This window comes from Protopterus annectens, chromosome 1.part1, assembly GCF_019279795.1.
Source record: "Protopterus annectens isolate FY-2018-M chromosome 1.part1, PAN1.0, whole genome shotgun sequence".
NCBI classification, from domain to species: domain Eukaryota; kingdom Metazoa; phylum Chordata; order Ceratodontiformes; family Protopteridae; genus Protopterus; species Protopterus annectens.
This window is the reverse complement of record NC_056726.1, coordinates 502,998,834-503,022,428: the sequence shown is the minus strand read 5'-3', so window position 1 is coordinate 503,022,428 and position 23,595 is coordinate 502,998,834.

Below are 23,595 nucleotides of genomic sequence, written 5' to 3'. Positions count from 1 at the left end.
AGAGGCATGGCAATGTTAGCAAAATGACGGGAATTATGCCCTAAAGAAAGACGAGGTGAATGGAGGTACCAAAAAGTGAACAAGAAAGGCTACTTCTTAGAACATTATTTGGGTGCAACAACATGTAAAGATTTCTAGAGAATAGGAAATATTCGCAGGGAAGGTGATGTCTACACATATTACTCTAATTGATATAAAGTGTGGTCCAGAACAGACAAAATAGCTATTAACTCAATGGGAGTAGAAGCTGTGAGCAGAGTAGAAAGTGAATCTGTGTTGTTTACAGACTATGCTATGAGAAAGTAGAAATAACAACTAAAGGGTAGGAGAGAAGTGAAAAACATTGGCAGTTCCCTGGATATTTATTGACTAACCACATGGAAAGGCAATGGGTGGAGACTAAATTTAGAGATATCCTCGTGAAAGAAACACGATGGCATGGAGACACGCGCAGTGTTTGTAACTATTAAAGAAGTAGTAGAATGCCATACTAAAGGCAAGGAGAGGAAAATAAGAAGGCAAGTGAGGAGGAGATTGAATCAAGAGCTTGATGGATTAGAAAAGAGGCAGAAACACTGGGAAGATGGAGAAAAATAAGGTGAGAGAAATCAAAAGGATTCTGCATGAAGAGAGAAGAAATTGCAAGAAAGGATAATGAATGTGGAGATGTAATTTGGTAGGAGTTCTAGAACACCGATGGCATTAGCGGTAACAAACATAGGGAAAGCATATATAAAATAGCAGAAAGGAGAATGGGACAGGAGGTGAGAAAACTGGTGAACACATTAAAAGGGTTCAAGAAGTATTATGAACAGCAATATAAAAAGGAAGGAAGGAGTACAACAGAAGAGGGTATGGGGAGACTAATCAGTGGTGGCAAAACGTAGACTTACCTACCACTGGGGAAGAAGAAATAGGTGAGTTGAAAAAGGAGATAACAGTGAAAGAAACACAGAATTTGGAATAAAATGGCAACAAACAAGTCACCAGGGCTCAATCCTCTCAGAAGTGTGGGAGATGATAAAGACAAAATGCACAGCCCAGATTTTTAGAAAGAGGCAGTAGCAATGTACAATGAAGGGAAGAATCCTGTTATGGCATCATCTTTCAGACCCATATCTGTACAAGATATTTATGGCAATTTTTGCAAACAGTGGAACATTTACATAGGATTATATAAGGAGATTAGTGTGGGTTTGTGTATATGCATGTGTGTATGCGTGTGTGTGTGGGGGGGTGAATGGCAGATAGTGTGTTGTGCACATTAATGATAATGAAAGATGACCAAATACAAAAGTAAAAGTTCACGATGACCTCAGCAGATGCCAGAAAGACATTGGATAATGTAAAATGGGAATACTTTTTTTAATTTGGTGGGAAGGTGGGAATTTCCTAGGACTTTAATTGAGATGCTGCAAAGCATATACGAAGGAGCTGAGGTGAGGGTCAGAATAAGGTCATAGTTATCTAAGAGATTTAAACTGGAAATAGAAACAAGGCAGGAAAGCCCCCCTGACCCCACTTTTGTTTGTAATATATTTGGAGCCATTGGCTTTGGGAATAAGAATATCAGCGATAAGCGGGATCTGGGAAGGAGACAAAAAAAAAGATGACACTATTCACAGATAGTATATTATTAGTAGCGGCTAAGCTGGAGGAAATAATTGAAGATTTCAGTAGAATAACTAGGTACAAGATGAATAGAGATAAAATCCAAATTAAAGTGTTAACTACGGATCCTGAGGAATTAGTATTAAATACTGGGAATATGGCGAGGATAGTTGAAGCAATGAAGGTTTTGAGTGCATGGCTTGGAGGGACAGTAGAATAAACGTTTAGGTGTCCCTATACTGACTCAAGGAAAAAGTCAGGAATGTGGTAAAAAGATGGCAAATGATATATTTACAGCTGGTCTTGTGGGTGCAGATACTCCATGCCTATGTTCTTCCCCAGATACTCTACCCAGAGATAGTTTTTTGGTGGATCTACAAGGTCAGATCTTGCAGAAATGGAATGAAATAATGACAATAGTTCTTGTGAGATGGTCTTAAGCCAAGGTGAGTTGGGAGGTGGTAATGATGCCCCAAAACAAACTGGGACTGGGTATCCCAGATTTAAAGATGTGTCTTATAGTGAACCAGTGGGCCTTACTGAGAAAAATAGTATAGTATAGAAGGGATATAATCCCGAATGGAAAAAAATGATTTAAGAAATACAAAGAGAAGGATGTTCAGAAAAGGCTATGGTAACAATACTACTGAAAGACAAAAAGAGGAGATGGGGGCCTAATGGTATAAATTAATAAGGTCACAGGGTGGGGGGGGCTGATAGAAAAGGAGGTAGGAGATGGACAGCAGGAATGAATGAACAGGGTGAAATATTGGCATCAGCTAATAAATGGGAAGAGACTAAAAAGGTGAGATGAAATTCCTGATTTGTATGATTTTGATGATAGGCTGACATGGATCTATGTAAGTATGAGAAATGCAGCTATGTAGCTGTGACTAATGCAGCTATGTAGCTGTGAGTAATGCAGTTATGTAGTTGTGAGAAATGCAGTTGCAAAAATGCAATGTTGCTGCACTGAGAGAGAGAGAAAATTCCCCCAATAGTAAAGTGTTAGCCGTGTCAGGAAATGGGGTGGGAAGAATAAGGGGCCACTATCCAAAATGCATAAAATTACTAGTTAGTATAAAAACAGAAATAACAAAGAGGATGAGGATACCCTAGGAGAAAGAATTAAAAGTTGAATTAACATTAGACATATAAGGAAATGTACACCAGCTGATGGAATATGTGAATATCTTTAGTACATATCATATTTTTGCATGGAAATATCTATACTGATATGTTTATACACAGGACAAAATACAAAGAATATTCCCAATGTCTGATGAGCTCTGTTGGAGATGTGGAAGGAGGCCAAAGAGGAATATGGGTACATATGTTCTGGGAATGTGAAAAGCTTGATTTCAGGGATGAAATGTAACAGATACTAGGGAAGGTAATGGGATCTCTTTTGGGAGTAAGTAAGCAGTTATTTTTCATAGGATGGGATGAGCAGGTGTCTAAGAAGCATCAGAGTTTAGTGTGGGTGATTATGTTACTAGCGAAAAAAGCTATAAACAAATAATGGAATCATAGAGAACTTCCAAAGACAGAGGAGCTACAATAGCTAGTCTCAAAATCAGAGAAAGAGTACAACAAAAGAATAAAAGGAGGACATGTATTAGGAAATGCGGTGGCTAGAGGCTGTGGAGGAGAAAACTTTGATCCAATCAGTGGAGGAAAGGAAAAGAAAAAGTGAAAAAGACAGATAAGGAGCAGTGTAATGTAAATGGGGATGAAATGAGGACAAAGAAGTAATGAGAGAAAAGAAGAAAGGCAAAGGAAGAAATAATATAATGGGAAAAGAAATATATATGTAAATATTTATGTCATAATGATTTGGGAGTTGTGCAAAGTTTGTAAGCTGATTATGTATTGTTTATGACAGGAATGTTTCTTACAGCTTGCATGTGACAAAAAAGTGTAATGCATTAAATGGAAAATGACTTACTGTAAACCATGGCTCTGAGCTGAATTGGCTATATAACTGTACAGATTGCATCAAATCATGTAGGTTTATGGTGAGATTTATAAAAACAGGTTCAGCCACCAAGGGGAGAGTTTGTGCACCATGGATGTGGAATGCACAAGACTCTACCTTATCGATGTTAAAGTCTGTGTACTACTTTCTGATAGTATACCAGTACTTGATATGTATGTATATTTTGTATCACCTCAATTTACTTTTCCTTGTGTAATTGAAAGCATATCATAATTTGCTGGAATTTTCTCCCTGACCTCTGCTGAAAATGGGTTCCTGTCCCAGTCAGACTTTCCCAGTCATCAAATGTCAATAATGATCATCTCTCCCTAATTAGTCCCAAACTTGCTTTACCATCCTTTTCAACAGCTGAACTCCTACTGACCAACTTCAAATTTAATAATTTCAACACCATAACTATCGTAGCAATCTATATTCCCCCTGATGATAATATTAACATACTTGAGAACATCTTATCTCACCTTTCTCAGACCATCCTCAATGAAACCATCATACTGGGAGATGTAAATATAGATTGGCTTTCATTACAAACTCCCAACACTACCTCCTGTATTAACCTGCATGGGCTTGAGCAGCTAATCACAACCCCTACTTATATTAATACATCTCACCTTCCTAGCTCTCTTCTTGACTGGATATTGGTCAACAACCCCCAAAACTATCATAACCCCCAAACCCTTTCAAATGCCCTCAGTGACCACTGCCCCATAACAGTTACCAGACATACTCCCCACTTTACCAAACCCTACAAATTTATTACTACCCACAAACTTTCACACTTCTGTCCTGACTCCTTCATTGACCAACTCTCTAGAATTAACTGGTCTCACTTCACCACTCTCCCCTTAGATGAAGCTGTCCACTCAACACTACCTTCCTAAACATTCTTAACTCCCTCGCTCCTCTCCGCACAATTAGAATCAAATCCATCACTGCTCCTTGGCTTACTAAATCTACCCGAACCATCATGAAAAACCAGGACAGGATATGGAAAATGTGGACTAACACCAGGACCCTTTCTCTCCTTCAAAAATATAAAGAACTTAGAAATAAAATTAAACAAATCATCCATAAAGACAAAATGAACTTCTATGCTAATCCCCCTCTACTCTAAAATCAGACCCCAAAATATTCTGGAGCTCTATCAATCATATTCTACATCCAGGGAACCCTTCCCCTCCAAACCCATGCCCTAATATAACCCCTGAAGACACAGCCATTGCATTTAACAATCATTTTATAAACTCGATAACTACCTTAATCAATTCTCTTCCCCCCAGCAACAATGCTAACACCCTCACAAACTCAATACCTCTTCCTAACCCTTCTAACTCTTTCTCTCTTAAAGCAGTATCGACTAATTATATTAAATCTTTACTCTCTAAACCCAAACCCTGCTCCCCCTCAGCTGACAACCTACCCTCCTATTTTCTACAGACTGCCTCTGAACCTCTGGCCTATCCTGTATCTATCTTGATCAACCAATCTATTTCTGAATCCTATGTCCCCACTATATAGAAAAACTCCTTTACATTACCCATTCACAAAGGTGGCAACTCCTCAGAATATCACACTCTCTCCTCTCTCCAAATTCCTAGAGAAATGCATTCACAAGCAGGTAATGCATTACCTTCACCAGGAAAACCTTCTCACACCCACTCAGCATGACTTCCGTCCCAAGCATAGTACAATTATTGCACTAATATCCTTCATCAATACAGTCTCCCTTGCTTGTGATAATAAACTTGTCTCATGCCTATTCCTAAACCTTTCTAAAGCCTTTGACACTGTCTCTCACCCTCTCCTCCTTGACAAACTCCCTAACTTAAATTTCTCTCCCCTACTATTTCCTGGTTCTCCAGCTATCTCTCTACCTGCCAGCAATCAGTCAAATGGCTCTCTGCACTATCCCCCCCTCTCACTGTACAAATGGGTATCCCCCCGGGGGGGGTCCATCCTCAGACCACTGCTCTTTAATATTTTCACCAACTTACTGTACACCTCTTGTCCCCAGTTATCTCTTGTGCAATATGCTGATGACTCAACTGTTATAACCATTGCTGACAACCCATCTGACTGCCACTCTACTACCCCGGCATCTTTCCACACCATTGAGACATGGCTTAGTGTTAACAAAGTAATTCTTAATCCTAAGAAAACTAAGCTCCTACTCTTTCTCCCCAAAAACCTCACCAGTCTCAAAAGTACATTTACCATTTTATCTGGCAACAACACCATAATCTCAGTTGGACCTAGTACTAAATTGCTAGGTATCACAATACATGATCAGCTTAAGTTTGATCTACATATTACAAACTCCATCAAAAAAAAATCATCAGAAACTTGGGCACCTTTTCCGAAACAAGAAATACTTAACCAACACAGCCCAAAAAACTCTCTCTCATGCTTTACTACTTCCAACACTTCTGTACAGCTGTCACATATCCACAAACCTTAACTCCACACTCATTTCTAAACTTGAAACTACCTAAACAAGGTGGCCAGATTTGCAGCTAACCAAACCTACAAGTCTCACCACTGCTTAGCACTTAATCAACTAGACTGGCTTGAATTCCCTCACCTGCTCCAACTATATCAACTACAAATCATTCACTCCATCTTCTATCTACCCTCCTTCTGCCCCAGCCTCTCTTCCATAATATCTAAATATTCCCCTGCTAGGACTCTACGCAGCTCTGACCAAGAACTCTTACACATCTACAAACCCAAAACCAAAATCGGATGTCTTCTCTATAACTATAACCCAGATATATCCTGGAACCAACTCCCCTTAGAAATAAATAGCAAGAGTTTCAAATTAGCCATAAGAAAATACCTCATAAAAGTGGTCTTGCCACTGCAGTCATCCTCCTTGAAACCACTATCCTTCCACCAATTTCTGCACCTCACTCTAAATGTATCTCTAACCTTGTACTCCTACCACTTCCTTCCTTCTTTACATTTGCTATTTAATACTCTCCCACTACTTCCTTTCCTCCCTCTCTAGCCAATCTTGACTCAGTCTGCTCCAAAATAACTAATCTTATCAAGTGTGTCTAAAAGGTCACCTCTACTTTACTTCCCTTATATCTTCATCTAACTATTCGTATATTTTTTCTTCGAAACCCTAAAACAATATCAAATGATGTGTAACTGGTTTCATAATCTTTTCCGGACTATAAATGTATTTTGTACTAAGCATTTCAAATGATATTGTAACAAATCTCATATTCTTTTGCTGATTGTAAATTATTGTTGTAAAAATATTTTCCCAGAGGAGCCTTTCTCCCCGGGTCTCTGCTGAAAATGAGCCAAAAGCTCAGTCAGACTAACCCGGTTAACAAATGTAAAATAAATATAGGAATAAATATATTGGTCACAATATGAGTCCAAATAAAAGAGATGGATGTTAAAAGAAAAAAATAAACAACAAACTCTATATATGTATATATATATATATATATATATATATATATATATATATATATATATAAGCCGTTTATAATCTTGAAATACTGAAATGTCGAATTTCAGTATCTCGAGACTATACACCCAAATGTTTGAAATAGCGAAAGTTCATAATCATGAATTTGAATACCTCGAATTCACAGTTATGACCTTACGCTACGTGATGTCCGGGATTGTGTGTTTATGGTGCGCGATGCTGTGTGTGGATCTAGGTGTTTTGTCAGGTATGTGAGTGTTTTGTAAGGGATTTGAGTAGGGGTTAGAGTGTGTTTGAGTGGCTGATATGTTTGATGTGTGTGTGAGGGACTGGAGAATGTGCGTGTGTGAGTTTGCTTTTGTTTCCTGTTTGTGCAATCTCGGAGTTAGTATATATATGTAGGGGAGGGGGGCAGGGGGGCTTTCCCCCTTGCTTATGTGTGTATGAGTTATGTACGTGTGTAGTTTTTGTTTGTTTATGTTGTGATGTGGGTGTTGTGTTGTATGTATGGTGTAGTGTATGCGGTTTGTTCAGTGTTTTGAATTTCGCGGTTTTGGACTCAGTGTTTTGTAGTTTTGGTGTTTTATGGATTCAGTTTCATAGTTTTGAGATACTGAAATTCGATGTTTCAGTATTTCGAGATTATGAAGTGAATCTACATATATATATATATATATATATATATATATATATATATATATATATATAAATCATTCACACAGTACTTCCTAGAATGGTTAAGGATGCTTTTCTCATGCCAGTAACTACATTTCTGCCTGATGATGTTACCACCAAATAGAAAAGTCAAGAATACCAAGTCCACAGCCCACTCTTAAAATAAAGCAGCTCTACTATAAATGTTTAGTTGCCATGGCTATAAAGACAATCATGAAAAGACAAATGCCAACAGTTAAAATGTCATAGTACTGCATCAATACCCTTATTTCTAATAAATGTGCCAAATGACACAATCTTTTCTAAATGATATTAAAAATGTATTTAATTGAAATCAGACAATAGAGATGAAACAACTTAAATATACAAACAAGTATTTACTTTTGCAGGGAACAATATAATAAAGGGTTTTAAATAGCAAGCTAGTAAAATAAAAATGCTGAGTACAGCTACATGATTCTATTCCTTCCACTAACTGGAGATTACAATACTCTAACTTCCATTGTCTTTCAGTGATCATTAATGTATTACTATTTCCAGGCTTGTTCAATGTCCATCAAGTCCATGGTCCAATCAAACAGGACAGCACAGGAGCCTTGCTTTTTCATTTCTTATAGATTAAACGTTTTCTGATCTAAACAGGATTGTTTTCTTTTTAAAACAAAACTACTTAGATCACACAAACTTTCCAAATAAGGTAATACAGGTTTTAATAGGAAGTAATATGTGTGCCTCAGAATAGTTCAGTTTTAGTAGACACAGCTGCATTATTACTGAAAGAACAATTACATATTTCACACATCTTTTCCATGTTATAGCTTTGCTTCCTCTTTACTAAAAAACAGTTACAGGCATTACTTAACTCTTCATATTATTCTTTAGGGATGTGGGTATTTAACACTGTCAGTGAAGCAAACAATACTCCCTGTAATAATTCTTGTAATTAAATTGTCAATGTTATTAGTTACTTACAGAACCATCTGTGTGATGACTTGGTTGTTAATGGAACTGATTAACCATTTAAGCAATAATCCATGACTGTACATGGGTATATCAGGATTTACCCACAGTTGGTCTGGTTTCGTCATATTACCAAAGACAACCTTACAGCAGAAGCTTCAGAAAATGTGCAGGACACATGCTTTCCATAAAATATTAACTCATCCTTTCAAGAAGAGGAAGAGTATTGGTTCACCTTTGAGCTAAAATAGCTGCACAAACTCAGAGATGAAGCATGGCATAATTAGAAATCTACTACCAACCTTGAAATGAGAAACATGATCATATTTACCTTACCATATGGTTTATATATATATATATATATATATATATATATATATATATATATATATATATATATATATATATATATATATATATATATATATATATATATATATATGTGTGTGTGTGTGTGTGTATATATACACACACACACACACACACATATATATATATATATATATATATATATATATATATATATATAGTGATATTGGGAAATATTGCCAGCCCAGCTATCTGGAATTTTGTAAATAATTCTATGTCATTTGTGAATCTTGATATGATTTATACAGAACTGTGTTATATATTGAGCTAAGATGTATCCACAGTGTACCCTGCTGGAACATAGAATATTAACCTGCAAAACTCAAGAATAGATGAAACTAAGTTACTTTACAGCTGGTTCATAAACAAAATATGTTATATCTCGGTTTTGGTTCAGTAGCAGACATACTGTCTAGAGCTAGAAGTGTTTGTGTTGTTTTGAAAGAGAAATAATTACTAGGTTTCAAATGTAAAAGCGTTTTATTGTTTTACGACTTCCAAAATCTGTAAACGTTTGAGAGATATGTATTTTTAACACAGATATGTTAAGTTCTGTTAGTTTCTGTGTTAGCCTGGGAACTGAAGTCAGGTGAAAAAAGTGATGTCATCCAAGCTAACCCAACAGTAAAATGTGATATTAATTTAAGAGCTCTCTCAGAGAGAGACTGTGTATTTTGCATTTTGTCTTGGACCTAGCAAAAACATCCTCCATCATCACGATCTGCACTTGCCTTGCTGTAAGTAATATTTAGGGCATAGTATCTCTTTTAGATATAGATAGGAACATAGTAAAGATTAGTTTAGATGTTTTCTGTATTTATTTGAGACTGTCCTGCAATGTTGTTTTAAAATATTTCCTGTGATTTTGAACTCTGAAGTTACTGTGTTGATCTACTGAGTATTGTCTTGTTCTTTTATTATTTATTATTAAATATATTTAAACCTATCTTTGTGACTGATATTTGTGAGACATATTTAAGCTCTGAGAGTACTTGCATATGTATTTGGTGACACTGTACAGGCCACTCCTAAATAGCCTTGCAAGTCTTGGTCAGACTGCCATTTGGATTAATAGTAACATTACACAGTAGGACTGCACACCCTTTGTAAGGGCCTTATAGTAGCTAAGTAGGGGTTGGTGACAGTGGAAACTACTCTATAGTCTGGGCAGAAGGGGGCATAGCTAGTAAACCTGTGCTAGTCTTCCCCATGTGTGTGTTTGTATACAAATCAAATCTCAAAGTATGTGTGTGTATCAGCAACTTGGGCAGGGACACAAAGCACTGATTGGACAGAGAGAGTGCTGGAGGTCTTGGTTTGGCCTGTCAGCTGAGATCTTAACTCTATAGCTGTGCCAGTAAGGAGTCTTACTGGGGATCTGGAGAAAGAGGGTGATACCATCCCACACTGACTGTGATCTCTGTGTGCTCTTAAGGGAAACTGTACTTTACTGTGTGTGTACTTGTCATCCTCCCAATGTGTACTTCCCCTAGCTGTTGTCAGTGGTGAGGATTGAGGCTCCTTGATTACTGGGCCGGTGCAGGGGTGTCTCACACACACACACACACATATATATATATATATATATATATATATATATATATATATATATACATATATATATATATATATATGTATATATTTATAACTATATATATATATATATATATATATATATATATTGAAACTCTACAGACACCATATAATTGGACATTCGCAATATCAAATACTTTTACTTTCAGCAGAAGTAACTGAAACTCATTTGATTGCTTCTACTGACATTACTTTGTGGGATATTGTAGAACAGCATGGAGTGGGAATTTGCCCTTTCTCTACTGTGTTGTGATCTTGGAGTTGGTATATATAATTAGCAATGGGTGGTGCAACATGAGGTGTTTGTTTCATTATTTTGAGATTCAGTTCTTTTTGATGGATGTTTTGCTATTCAATATTTTTGTACTTAGATATTTTGAGGTGCAGTTATATATATAAACATTTTGTTTATCTGCTTCTGATATATATATATATATATATATATACTTTATCAAGGCTGTGACTGTAATGTATTTATTTGTTTGATGGTTTGTTTGCCTGTTTCCATTTCTTTACTGGGCAAGTCCATTTCAGTAGGCAGTCCAGGGAGAAAAGCTCGACAAGAAATGGTAACAGTAGTACATGTACAGCATACAGAATACTCATAGGATCATAGGAGATTACTAGGTTATTGGCCCTTAGGCCCTTATAAGCCTAGCCAAGAATTTATCCCATGCTCCAAGTCAGCACTTGTTACTCAAGTAACATTTAACAGTATTACATGCAAAGTTCCCCAAGAACTACTTACAGGTATGCTATGCAATATACAGAATGCACAGACAACATCAGCACATTATATACAAAGTAAGTATGAATAAAGCAGATGATTATGAAATAAGTATTTTTGCAGTAACATAGTCAACAGTGGGTGCAGTACATTAGGTCAGAAATAATTAAATGCATTTTATCATAAGACAAGTACAAGACTGAAAACTATGAGAAAATAGATGGTCATTGACCTGTATGTGTACATAGGAAAGGTAGTTTAGGAATGATTTGGACCAGGGAATAGCATGGGCATAGCGAGGAGTGAAGCTGGAGCAGTTGTAATTTATCTTTGAAGATATTTGTGTTGTTGAAGAGTCTGATTGGAGGGGGAATTGAAATTGAAATTGGTCTTTTGTGATAAGTCCTATATCCCAGTTAAGAAAATTCAAATAAACAAATAAGCATTGAAAGTAAAAAAGACTCAGTATAGATGTAGAATAACTTAAATCCTGCTTTAGGATGTAACACAGGAACTATTTATGACAGGATTAAAAGTCATAGCAGCATGGAGGTAACCCAGACAGGGAACATTTGCATATTCAAGAGACAAGTCTCAGTAGTGTACAGCATGGATGATTAAGCAGCATAAAGTTAATGCAGAACAGGAAGAGTTGCTTACTGCACCTAATGCACAGATTAATGGTCTGGGAACACAAAGCCATAATGTTGAAGACAAAGAGGCTAATGTATCAAGCTGGTGCAATAAAAGAATGCCTGTGAGCAGTACATTACTGAAGTGCAGAATGACAAAAAGTGCTGAATGTATCGTACAGAATGCAGATGGCATTTTGCAATAATATTGTGATCTATCTGAAGGCTTAAGTTGTCTACAAGGTGAAGATCATAAGAATATTACTCATGAAGCACTGTTATTGATTCATACTATAAGACAATTGCCAATGGAACACATTGGGAAGGGACTTCAGCTCAGTGTTAGACAGAACTGGATTCAGCAATAGGTGACCTAGGGCATGCTGGCTGGTCAATGGCTTGAGGGGGCCCACTGGCCAAGGATGCCACAGTATTTTATTTTAATTAAAAAAAAAATACATTTATTCTTTAAAGATGTACTCTGTGTCATGCATGTACACTTAACTTTCCTCTTCCCTTCCTTTCAGCATGCGTCATGACACACCCATGTAGCCACACTCAGAGTGCATGACTCACAGACACTTAACTTTCATTTCTCCTTCTCTTCTGCTCATTTGGAGTTCAAATGCAGAATAACTCTCTTCCCTTCTGCTTGGAATGTAGAACAACTCTTTTGAGGAACAAATTTCTTCTGCTAACTTTCATGTCTCCTTCTCTTCCACTCACACAGAATGTAGAACAACTCTGTTGCTGTGGAACAGTTCTTTTCAGTAAGTGTATAGTGAAAAGTGTGTGTGTGTGTGTGTGTGTGTGTGTGTGTGTGTGTGTGTGTGTGTGTGTGTGTGTGAAATGCCCCAGTTCATCTGACAGGTTAGTTAATTAACTTGCTCAGGCTCAAACACTGTACCTTACCTCTATACCATCTACCAGACTGCTCAATTAATTATCAGGGGTGCATATTCGAGGAATATGAATTTCATTGCATTTTCAAGAATTTTGAGTTTCGTTGTATTTTCAAGGAATTGAATTGCAGTATATGATTTTAGTGCATTTTCAAGGAACTGTGACTTTCAAAGGAAAAGAAGTGTACTCTTGCTCATGCTAAGTTTGTTTTCAATGTGCAAATGTTTTGTTTAGCAAATAGCCATCAGTGTTTTCACTGTTAAATGTGAACGCAGTAGCACATCAGGTAGCATACTTGCCTTTAGTGCTGAAGGCTATGAGTTCTACTCCCACACAAGGTAAATGGGTTGTTGATATATTAGTAACTTTTAAGGAGGAGTGGGGTCTGTCCTCCTTTGGATGCGATGCTTATGAAACTGTTGTAAGTTTGTCAGCTCTTCCCTATTCCAATATTACCAGTTTACCATTTTTTTTAATTTAACATAGGCAATTTATTCCTTACAGGGTAGTAGGCACTGAATTTGTACATGAAACATTAAAATGTAAAGTTGTTTGCTAGCAGCAGCCTCTTCATTAGTTACAGATCTCTTTGATGTGGAATTATTCAGAAGACTTTTACTTCTGTAGAGATTGTGTATATTTACTGACATTGGTGGATTGCAATGACAGAAGCTTGAGTGGCCTTTTATAGTTGAAATTTTCTGAAATGGGTAATTTGTCATTATTGGTTCATACATTTTGTTTCATTGCTTACTGGAAAATGTTCAGAACTACAGATTAAAATACACTATAACAAGTGATGCTGTATTATATAAGGAATATAAACTAATACAGTCAGGAAGGTGAATCAAAGAACACATGTATGTATGAATGGTCCTAAAAATTTCTGCAAGGCACCTATGGTTTGAAAACAGCCCAAAGGTAAACTTAATCAACTACTGGCCAGATGCATTTTCTTTGAATGGGGGTTCTAGCGCTGTTTCAATGAATGTGAGTTTCATGGGCAGAGAAATTTATTCTTCGTGTTAAGACTGTTTGCATTGCGAGACTGTATTGTTTTGTTTAGGAAATAGCAATCAGTGTTTGTACTATAAAATTTGGAATAAAAGTTTTAAGTTAAATCCAAATATCTGTAATCATTGTAGAAGTAAAGAGGAAAATAGTGTGTACACTGAGAAGTTTGAACGGTGTTTATGGTAAATGAGGAGAAATAGCCAAATAATGCAATACTGGAATGGCTGCTGGGGGTGGAGGCTGCTGCTAGGGGAGGTGCTGTTATGGGAGTACCAATCAATGACCCTGCCTAAGGCCTTATTTTACTGTCATCCATCTCTGGTATTAAAGTAGAACAGGAACTGCAGTGCAGAGAATCTATTGGTGTCATAGTCAGACAAAGGACTAAGGATATGTATAAATTCTTAAGAGCTAAGTAAGTGGATCATAACGGGAGCATTGTCAGCTTCTAATAAATGAAGAAGTGGCAGCTACTAATTTTAAGTTCTTCTCTCTTCTTGATGCTAAGCCAAGGGTTTTGCAGATTAAAGCTAAGTGTCTTTGATACACCTCAATTATTCAGTATAATTGATGACATGCCAATCTGGGGTGCTACAAAGAAAGAAAACAATATGTATCTATTAAGAGTGCTAGATATACTAAATTCTGAAAGTTTCAAACATAATAGGAAACAAATATGTGTAACTTCAATAAAATTTAGGACATAGTTTATCTTTAGAGGAGATGAAACTAATCCTAACAAGATAAAAGTGATTGCATACATACAAACACCGTACAAAATTTATCTTTAATGCATTTCCTAGACATAGTTCAGTACCTGTCAAAGTTCCTCCTCAACTTTGTACATGTCACAGCACCACTTGGGAAGCTGGTAAAGGATAATGTACCATTGTTCCTGGTCAATGGAACCAGACAGAAGCTTCAAGATGTTTAAACACTTGGTAACTACAACTCCTACTTTTTGTTTTAAAATGTCACACAACTTATTACTCAGCAGATAGGTATCTCCCTCCCTGGGTGGGAGATTTATGGTTAGAGTTAGTGCTATTGTAGGGCTATACAGTTTCAAATTGTCTGCCGTTAGGAGGGCTAAGTACTTAAGCAAGACTGGGCTTGTAAGAGTTAGACACTTGCATTTTCAAACGTGATTTGTGAACTATCATACATATCATCAAGGAACTTATAAACAATGACATTCGTAATCTCCAAACTCAGGACCCCACCCAGTTCAGGTTTGTAAAAGGCAGATCATTTCTCCTAAACCTGATAGACTTCTTTAAAGCGGTCACCAAAGCTGTAGATGAGGGTAAGGTGGTTCATACAGCCTATCTAGATCTCGCCAAGGTTTCCGACACCATCCCCCACTCTGGAATTATAGATAAACTCACTAAGCTAGGTATAAATCCCTATGTCACAAGATGGGTTGCTAGCTGGCTCACTGACAGAACCCACACTGTGAAAGTAGCAGACTCCAAATCCAACTTCAGACCAGTGGCAAGTGGAGTACCACAGGGTTCAGTCCTGGGTCCTCTCCTGTTTGGTATTTACATCTCTGAAGTACAGGCTAACACAGAAGATCTTTGGCTAATGAAGTTTGCAGATGGCTGCAAACTAGGAGCCATAATCAAAACTCCAAAAGATGTGGACATCCTACAAAAGGGCCTCGCTGAGACAGATGCCTGGTGTCAAAGCCATGGCCTCAAGCTCAATGCCAAAAAGTGCATTGTCATCCCTTTTGGTAAAAACTCTGTACCCATGAGCTACCACATAAGCGGTAGTCTACTTAATACCGAAAGTGTGATAAGAGACCTTGAGACACAGGTAGACAGTAGTCTCACCTTTGATAATCCCATCACCACAGTAATCAGGAAATCCTTCTACGTGGCACACCTCATCACAAAAAGTTTCTCATCCAGGAAAAAAGAGGTCATTGTTCCCCTCTACTCATCACTCATTAGACCCATTATAGAGTACAATGCCCCTTTTGGTATGTACCTCACAAGACATCTGCAATAACTGGACAAGCTGCAGAAATACCTCACAAAGAGGATTACCGGCCTCAAACCGATGCCCTATGCAGACTGTCTCAAAGAACTCTAGCTTTACTTTGTCGCATATCGCCTACTCAGAGGCGATCTCTGCCTAACACACAAAGCTATGTCAAACCCAGAGCATTTGGACATGCTCCACTTAAAGAAATCCTAATCCCTCCGAGCTACATGCTCTAGGGACCTAAACCTTGTCACCACAATAAACAGAACATGCTGGAGGGATAGATTCCTGTCCCAGAGACTTCCCATACTCTGGAGCAAACTACCTATCTATATCAAAAAAGCTCCTCATTAGCACTCTTCAAGAAAAATCTTGATGATTGGATGGGAGATAGGAAATTCACCCCGGGGATCACTTCTGTGGCTCTGCTCGACAGTGGCACAGGAAAATAATTTTCTTGGGTGGCGAAAGCCAGGGTACCTTTTGGCTAGGCTTATATAGGCCCTAGGGCCAATAGCCTAGTACCTACCTATGAACCTATGAACTACTAGCACATAAGCACTTATAGTAAACTTATTGCAAAACTATGAGACTTGCTGCGTATTAAAAATTCAAAAGCAAAAATAGGAAGTAATATCAGTAACATCCTAGTCTAAAACTGGATGATCTATTCCAATATAAAGTCTCACAGTTTCCTTTGTGTGTAAGTCATTATTCAAAATTGCCTGAGGTGTACAGTTGCCAAGCTGTCATTACTGCACTTAAATCCATTTTACAAGGCATGGAGTCCCTGAAGAAGCGATATCAGATGATCCACCAGTTATGAGCCACTATTTTTGTAGCCTTGAGGAAGCGCAACCCACTGAGCCCTAGATACCCTCAGAGTAATGAAAAAGTGGAATCTAAAGTGCTGACAGGAAGAATATTGCTAAGAAATATGATTACTGTAAATTTTCTAATAGCCAGCTATCCATTCTCTTTTACAAAAATACACATTTACAGTCTTTTACTTATTGAAAGTCATTGTCCCAAATCAATATTGCCTACTTTTATTCCTCCTAGTACCAGACAGTAAACAGTTTACAGTAGAATTACTGTAAAAGACAGAACACGAACAAACATTCTACTTTGACAAAACTGCTAAAAATCTTTCTGTTTTGAGAAAAGGGAGAGAGTAGTTATGAGCTGGAATATCACTGTACTCATTCCATTTGAACCCCATCCTTTCTCCCCCTTACTATTCTCCATTCCCCCCTTTCCTCCACTTCCTCTTTTTTCTTTTAATTATCCTGTAGAAAGTAACCTCCTCTTATGACAAGACAGTCTCTTACTATTGTAATTATGTATTGCATTATATAGATACCTTGATGGAAGCCCGAATTGTGATGTGTTTAAATTTGCCATTTTAGAACAAATTAAGGCTAATCCCAGGGGTGGGAATGTTAGGATTAAACTAGGGGAAAGAGAGATCAAATGGCAATTTCTTTTAAATGCAACTGCATACCCTGGTATTAATGACAATATTTCCATTAAGCCAATACTTGAAGCTAAAACATAATTGTTATGGAAAGTAGTTTTATACATTCAATTCTATTATGTGATTTACTATTTATTATACAATTATTTATACATTGGTTTATTTTTAAAAAAAATATTAGGTTTGTAAAAATGCATGTCATGACTGTCATAATTATACAACATATTGAAGCATTTTATGTAATTCATAAGCTTTTAATATGCAAGTGCACTTTAAATAAGGTTTTCAAATTTAATTGATTTTATATTTGGATTGGTTGCTTCTATTTGGATTGATTATAATTTTAGTATAAAACCCAGCTGACAATGTTATGTGTTATTCTGATGAAGTCTACACATTGTAGATGAAAGCGCTTAACTCGTATATTTTTTGAAATAATAAAGAGTCTTGGTTTTAGACATTTTCCAGCTCGTGTTATAACTTGACTTGGGACCATGATACAAACTATAGCGATAGTTTTGTACTTGTGGATTATTCTTCTGTTGTTATTCTAACGTAATTGGTAGAGTATATATAACTCAAGGTATTTGTGTAGATTGATTTATTTTAGCAACCTATCCAAGCAATATTGTTCTATATGACAATATTTTAGATTAAACACACTTTTTCACATGACTAATACCATTATTGCTGCATCATCAGTAACACAATAATTTCTATTAAAGAGAATATTTTAAGAAATATGATGAACATTGCTTGTTTACATCATCTATGTTTAATTGCGAAGTAGCTGCAGTTACAACTAATACTCCTATCATATTCATGAAAAATAGGACAGTATAGTTTTATTAAACTATGTCAAAATGTGTAAACAACTTCAAAAAAGGAAAGAAATATATATTTTCATTTGTTATATTCTCTTTATAAACTATTCTCCATGTATTAGTTTAGCTAATGGAGCTCAAAGAGCTTTTATGTCTCTTAAAAGTATGAGTGATAATCTAATAGACTTATTACTATCTATTATTTTAGAAATGATTTTCATTCCATGTTTAGAGTGGAATTCAGTTACATCATTTGTTATGTTTATCGACATTATATAAAAAATCTCCTTTTCTTTTTAAGCCTGACCAAACTGTATTTTATTGATATTTATGATAGAGAAAAATCTTACAAATTCTCTTAAATACTTATACATAAAAAAATACTGTTATCAGAGGAATATGTCGAATACTCAAAAAAAAGAAAAGACTCATCCTTTTGACAAATAAACTGATATGGATTTAACTTTATTATCCTTTAATACCAATGGTTTAAATAATCCAACTAAAAGATCTAATTTGCTGAAATACTTAAAATTAAACAAAGCACAAGTAGTTTTTCTTCAAGAGACACATTTCAAAGCAAATGATAGTTATTCATGGAATCCTAAAGATTATTTAATCTTAGCTCAGTCTACCCACAAGACAAATATTAAAGGTGTAACAATCTTATGGGAAAAGAATATTATAATTATGGACATTGGTAAATCTATACTGGTTCTGTGGTATTGGAGTAGGAACAATCAAAAAAATACTTACATTTAATTTCTAATAGTCATAAGGGTAATCTAATAATAAGAGGAGATTTCAACTGCATTCTAGATTTATCTGAAACCACTAATAAGAGACCCCTTAGGACTTCCTCCATCTCCAAATCTTTAAAAAAATGGATTGATTAATTTCATTTACTAGACACATTTAATTTAAAAGATGATAAATCTCTATTGTTTTCCCATCGAGACCACAGATACAGCACTCAGACTAGAATAGACAAAATATTAATTGTCCAATACCTGCATTTAAAAATCACTAACTTCTCAATTACTCCATGCCCCTTTTCAGACCATGACTCTTTGATTTTAGAAGTCCAACCTGACTTCAAGCCTTTAAACTTATCAACTAGAATTCCATCATATATAACAAAAATTAAAGAATTTAAACCTTGGCTGTTATCAGAATTACATTTTTTTCTAGATACTAATTATACAACATAAATCAATAAAATAATGATATGGGACTCATTAAAAGCCTATATATTTAATAAAACTCTTACTTGGTACAAAAATAAAATAAAAGAATGGGATAAAAAATTATTAAATGCACAATCCAAATTCATGTCAATTAAAAATGAAAAAATCAAGACTCCCCACAAATCAGAGAGAAAATAGAGGAGTTAAATAATAAATATAATGAAATATTAACACATAAAACTAGTTTAGCATTAGAAAAATTAAAAGTAAACTCCTTAGCCACCTCTCCCAAACATCTTCATAACTTATCTGCAAGAATCAAAATACAAGCCAAATCCAATAATATCATGAAATGAAAGGGAAAAAAGTATTGGATATAGATGATGTTCTTGATGCATTCAGATATCACTACATGGAGCACTTAAAAAAAGAGAATTCCCATACTGACCAACTAAACCCAGTTATTAATTTTACTAATGTTAAAAAGATACCAGAAGAATTAAAATCAGACTTACAAAAGCCTCTATTCTACAAGGAAGTTATTGATAAAATTAAAGAATGCAAGACTAACAAAGCACCAGGAATAGATGGTATCACTATGGAATTATATAAACTTTTTCCCCCAGTGATAACCTCCCTACTCCATAAAACTTTAATAGAAGTTCAAACAAATGCAACAATTATACCCTCTTGGAAATACTCTTTAATTACTCCGATTCTAAAAGAGGATAAAACATCACATCTATGCACCTCATATAGACCCATATCACTACTGAATAATGATTACAAGATATTCATGTCAATTTTAGCTAATAGAATTAAAATACCCTTATCTAAAACAATCAAAAATGAACAAACAGGATTTATATGCAATAGACAGACACATGATAATATCAAGAGGATACTTACTCTTATAGATTATGTAAATAAAGACAATAAAGAGATACTTATAGTAGGTTTAGACATAGAGAAAGTTTTTGACTCTCTAAATTGGGATTATCTATTTAGAATACTATCACTATTTGACTTCCCCCCTTGTTTCATTCGCTTACTAGAAAACATATATATAAACAATTTAGCCTGTGTTAAATTAGGCCCATTTACATCAGAATCTATTCATATAACAAAAGGCACTAAACAAGGCTGCCCTATGTTGCCATTCTTTTTGCTCTGGCCATTGAAGTATTTGCAGAAGCAATACTCAATAACCTAAAAATAAAAGGGGTGGATGTTTACAATCAATATAATTCTAAAATAATGCTTTTTGCTGATGACATATTATTAACCTTAATTTGATTAATGATCAGCAGTATGGTTTCATGTCAGGAAAGAGCACTACAGATGCGATGTTTGTTCTGAGAGCATTGATGGAGAAGTACAGAGAAGGTCAAAAGGAGTTGCATTGTGTCTTTGTGGACTTAGAGAAAGCATATGACAGGCTGCCTAGAGAGGAGTTGTGGTATTGTATGAGGAAGTCGGGAGTGTCAGAGAAGTATGTAAGAGTGGTACAGGATATGTACAAGGGTAGTCTGAGAGCAGTGAGGTTTGCGGTGGGAGTAATGGATGCGTTTAAGGTGGAGGTGGGATTACATCAAGGATCAACTCTGAGCCCTTTCTTATTTGCAATGGTGATGGACAGGTTGACAGACGAGATCAGACAAGAGTCCCCGTGGACTATGATGTTTGCAGATGACATTGTGATCTGTAGTGAGAGTAGGGAACAGGTGAAGAAGACCCTGGAGAGGTTGAGATATGCTCTAGAGAGAAGAGGAATGAAGGTCAGCAGGACTAAGACAGAATATATGTGTGTGAATGAGAGGGAGGACAGAGGAATGGTGAGGATGCAGGGAGTAGAGGTGGCGAAGGTGGATGTGTTTAAATACTTGGGATCAACAGTTCAGAGTAATGGCGAGTGTGGAAGAGAGGTGAAGAAGAGAGTACAGGCAGGATGGAGTAGGTGGAGGTGTGTCAGGAGTGATTTGTGACAGACCAGTACCAGTAAGAGTGAAAGGGAAGGTCTACAAGAGGTTAGTGAGACCAGCTATGTTATATGGGTTAGAGACAGTGGCATTGACAAAAAGGCAAGAGTCAGAGCTGGATGTGGCAGAGTTAAAGATGTCACGATTTGCACTGGGTGTGATGAGGGTGGACTGGATTAGCAATAAGTATATTAGAGGGCCAGCCCAGGTTGGAAGGTTTGGAGACAAAGCCAGAGAGGCAAGATTACATTGGTTTGGACATGTGCTGAGGAGGGATGCAGAGTATATTGGGAAAAAGATGCTAAGGAAGCAAAGTAACAGGAAAAGAGGAAGGCCTAAGATAAGGTTTATGGATGTGGTGAGAGAGGACATGCAGGTGGTTGGTGTGACAGAGCAGGATGCAGAGGGCAGGAAGGAATGGAAACAGATGATCTGCTGTGGTGATCCCTAACTGGAGCAGCTGAAAGAAGAAGAAGAAGATTAACCTTAATTAATTCTAAAGAGTCCTTGGAGGAGTTAGAAGTAGCAATTGAAAATTTTTACTTGATCTCAAGTCTTCACTTCAATAAGTCAAAATCTAAAGTTTTATTCTTAAAAAGAAAGAAGTACAGGTTACAGAAAAACATATTATAGAGAATAAAGAATCCACTCTAAAGTACTTAGGAATAGTGTTATCTAAAGATCCAAATGAGATAACATCAGTAAACTATAACAATATCATTAATACAATGAAAATGTGTATTGATAAATGGAATAAAATATTATTAATGTTTGAAGACAGACTTCAATTAATAAAAATGGTTTTACTACCCATGATTATGTATGTGGCTCCAGCTATCCAATTGTTTCCCGATAGATGTGTTTTCAAAGAAATTTATTCAGCTTTCTTAAAATTTTTACGGTTCCCTAAGAGAAATAGAATAGCCTTAGCACATCATATTAGACCATGGAAACTAGGAGGATTAAACTTTCAGATATAGAAACATATATAAAGGCATCCTTATCCAAAACTATTATAGACTGGATAAATCCCAATCATTTGGGTAATTGGAAAGAACTAACTGTCATATCAATAAATGAGTTTACTTTTTTAAATAAGTTTCCAATATTACATAAAGCTAATAAACCTTGGTATCTAATAAGCACATGCATACAATATAATATAGCAAAACATACTAAAACACATCTGATTGATTACTACATTAATTCATTTAGGAAACTTATAAATGCTAATATGGACCTGAAACTTTGGATTGATATCCTAATACCTTTCACCATAACAAGGGATTATCCTCACAAAATATGTAGAGAAATAATCACTTCTTGGGAACAAAACAAGTTTTTCTGTTGGATGCAATGCATAAAAGAGTTTAAAGTTTTAGATATTCAAGACATAAAAACAACTTATAAAATCCCGTCACAGGATTAGTTGACTCTACAAAGCATTTTAATGTATTCCCAAGATTTATGTAGAATAATTAATAGTTCTTCTTGTAAAGCTATGCTGAAATTCATAAATCACTTGTATGAAATTATATATAATGACCATATTAAAGAAAATAGTATATCCTTCCTATATAAAGAGCCATCATCATCTTCTTTCGGCTGTTCCCGTTAGGGGTCGCCACAGCAGATCATCTGTTTCTGTTTCTTCCTGTCCTCTGCATCATGCTCTTTCACACCAACTGCCTGCATGTCCTCTCTCACCACATCCATAAACCTTATCTTAGGCCTTCCTCTTTTCCTCTTACCTGGCAGCTCCATCCTTAGCATCCTTTTCCCAATATACCCAGCATCCCTCCTCAGCACATGTCCAAACCAATGCAATCTCGCCTCTCTTGCTTTGTCTCCAAACTGTCCAACCTGAGCTGACCCTCTAATATACTGATTCCTAATCCTGCCCATCCTAGTCACACCCAGTGCAAATCTTAACATCTTTAACTCTGCCACATCCAGCTCTGACTCCTGCCTTTTCATCAATGCCACTGTCTCCAACCCATATAACATAGCTGGTCTCACTACCCTCTTGTAGACCTTCCATTTCACTCTTATTGGTACCCGTCTGTCACAAAATATACTATAAAACTATACCTAAAGCTTCTTATTGGAAATATGTTTTGAAAGGTCATTCACTACAACTGAATGAAGAAATTATAGTAACTATTTGTTATCAGTTAAATACACTTCCCATACACAATATTGGAAAAT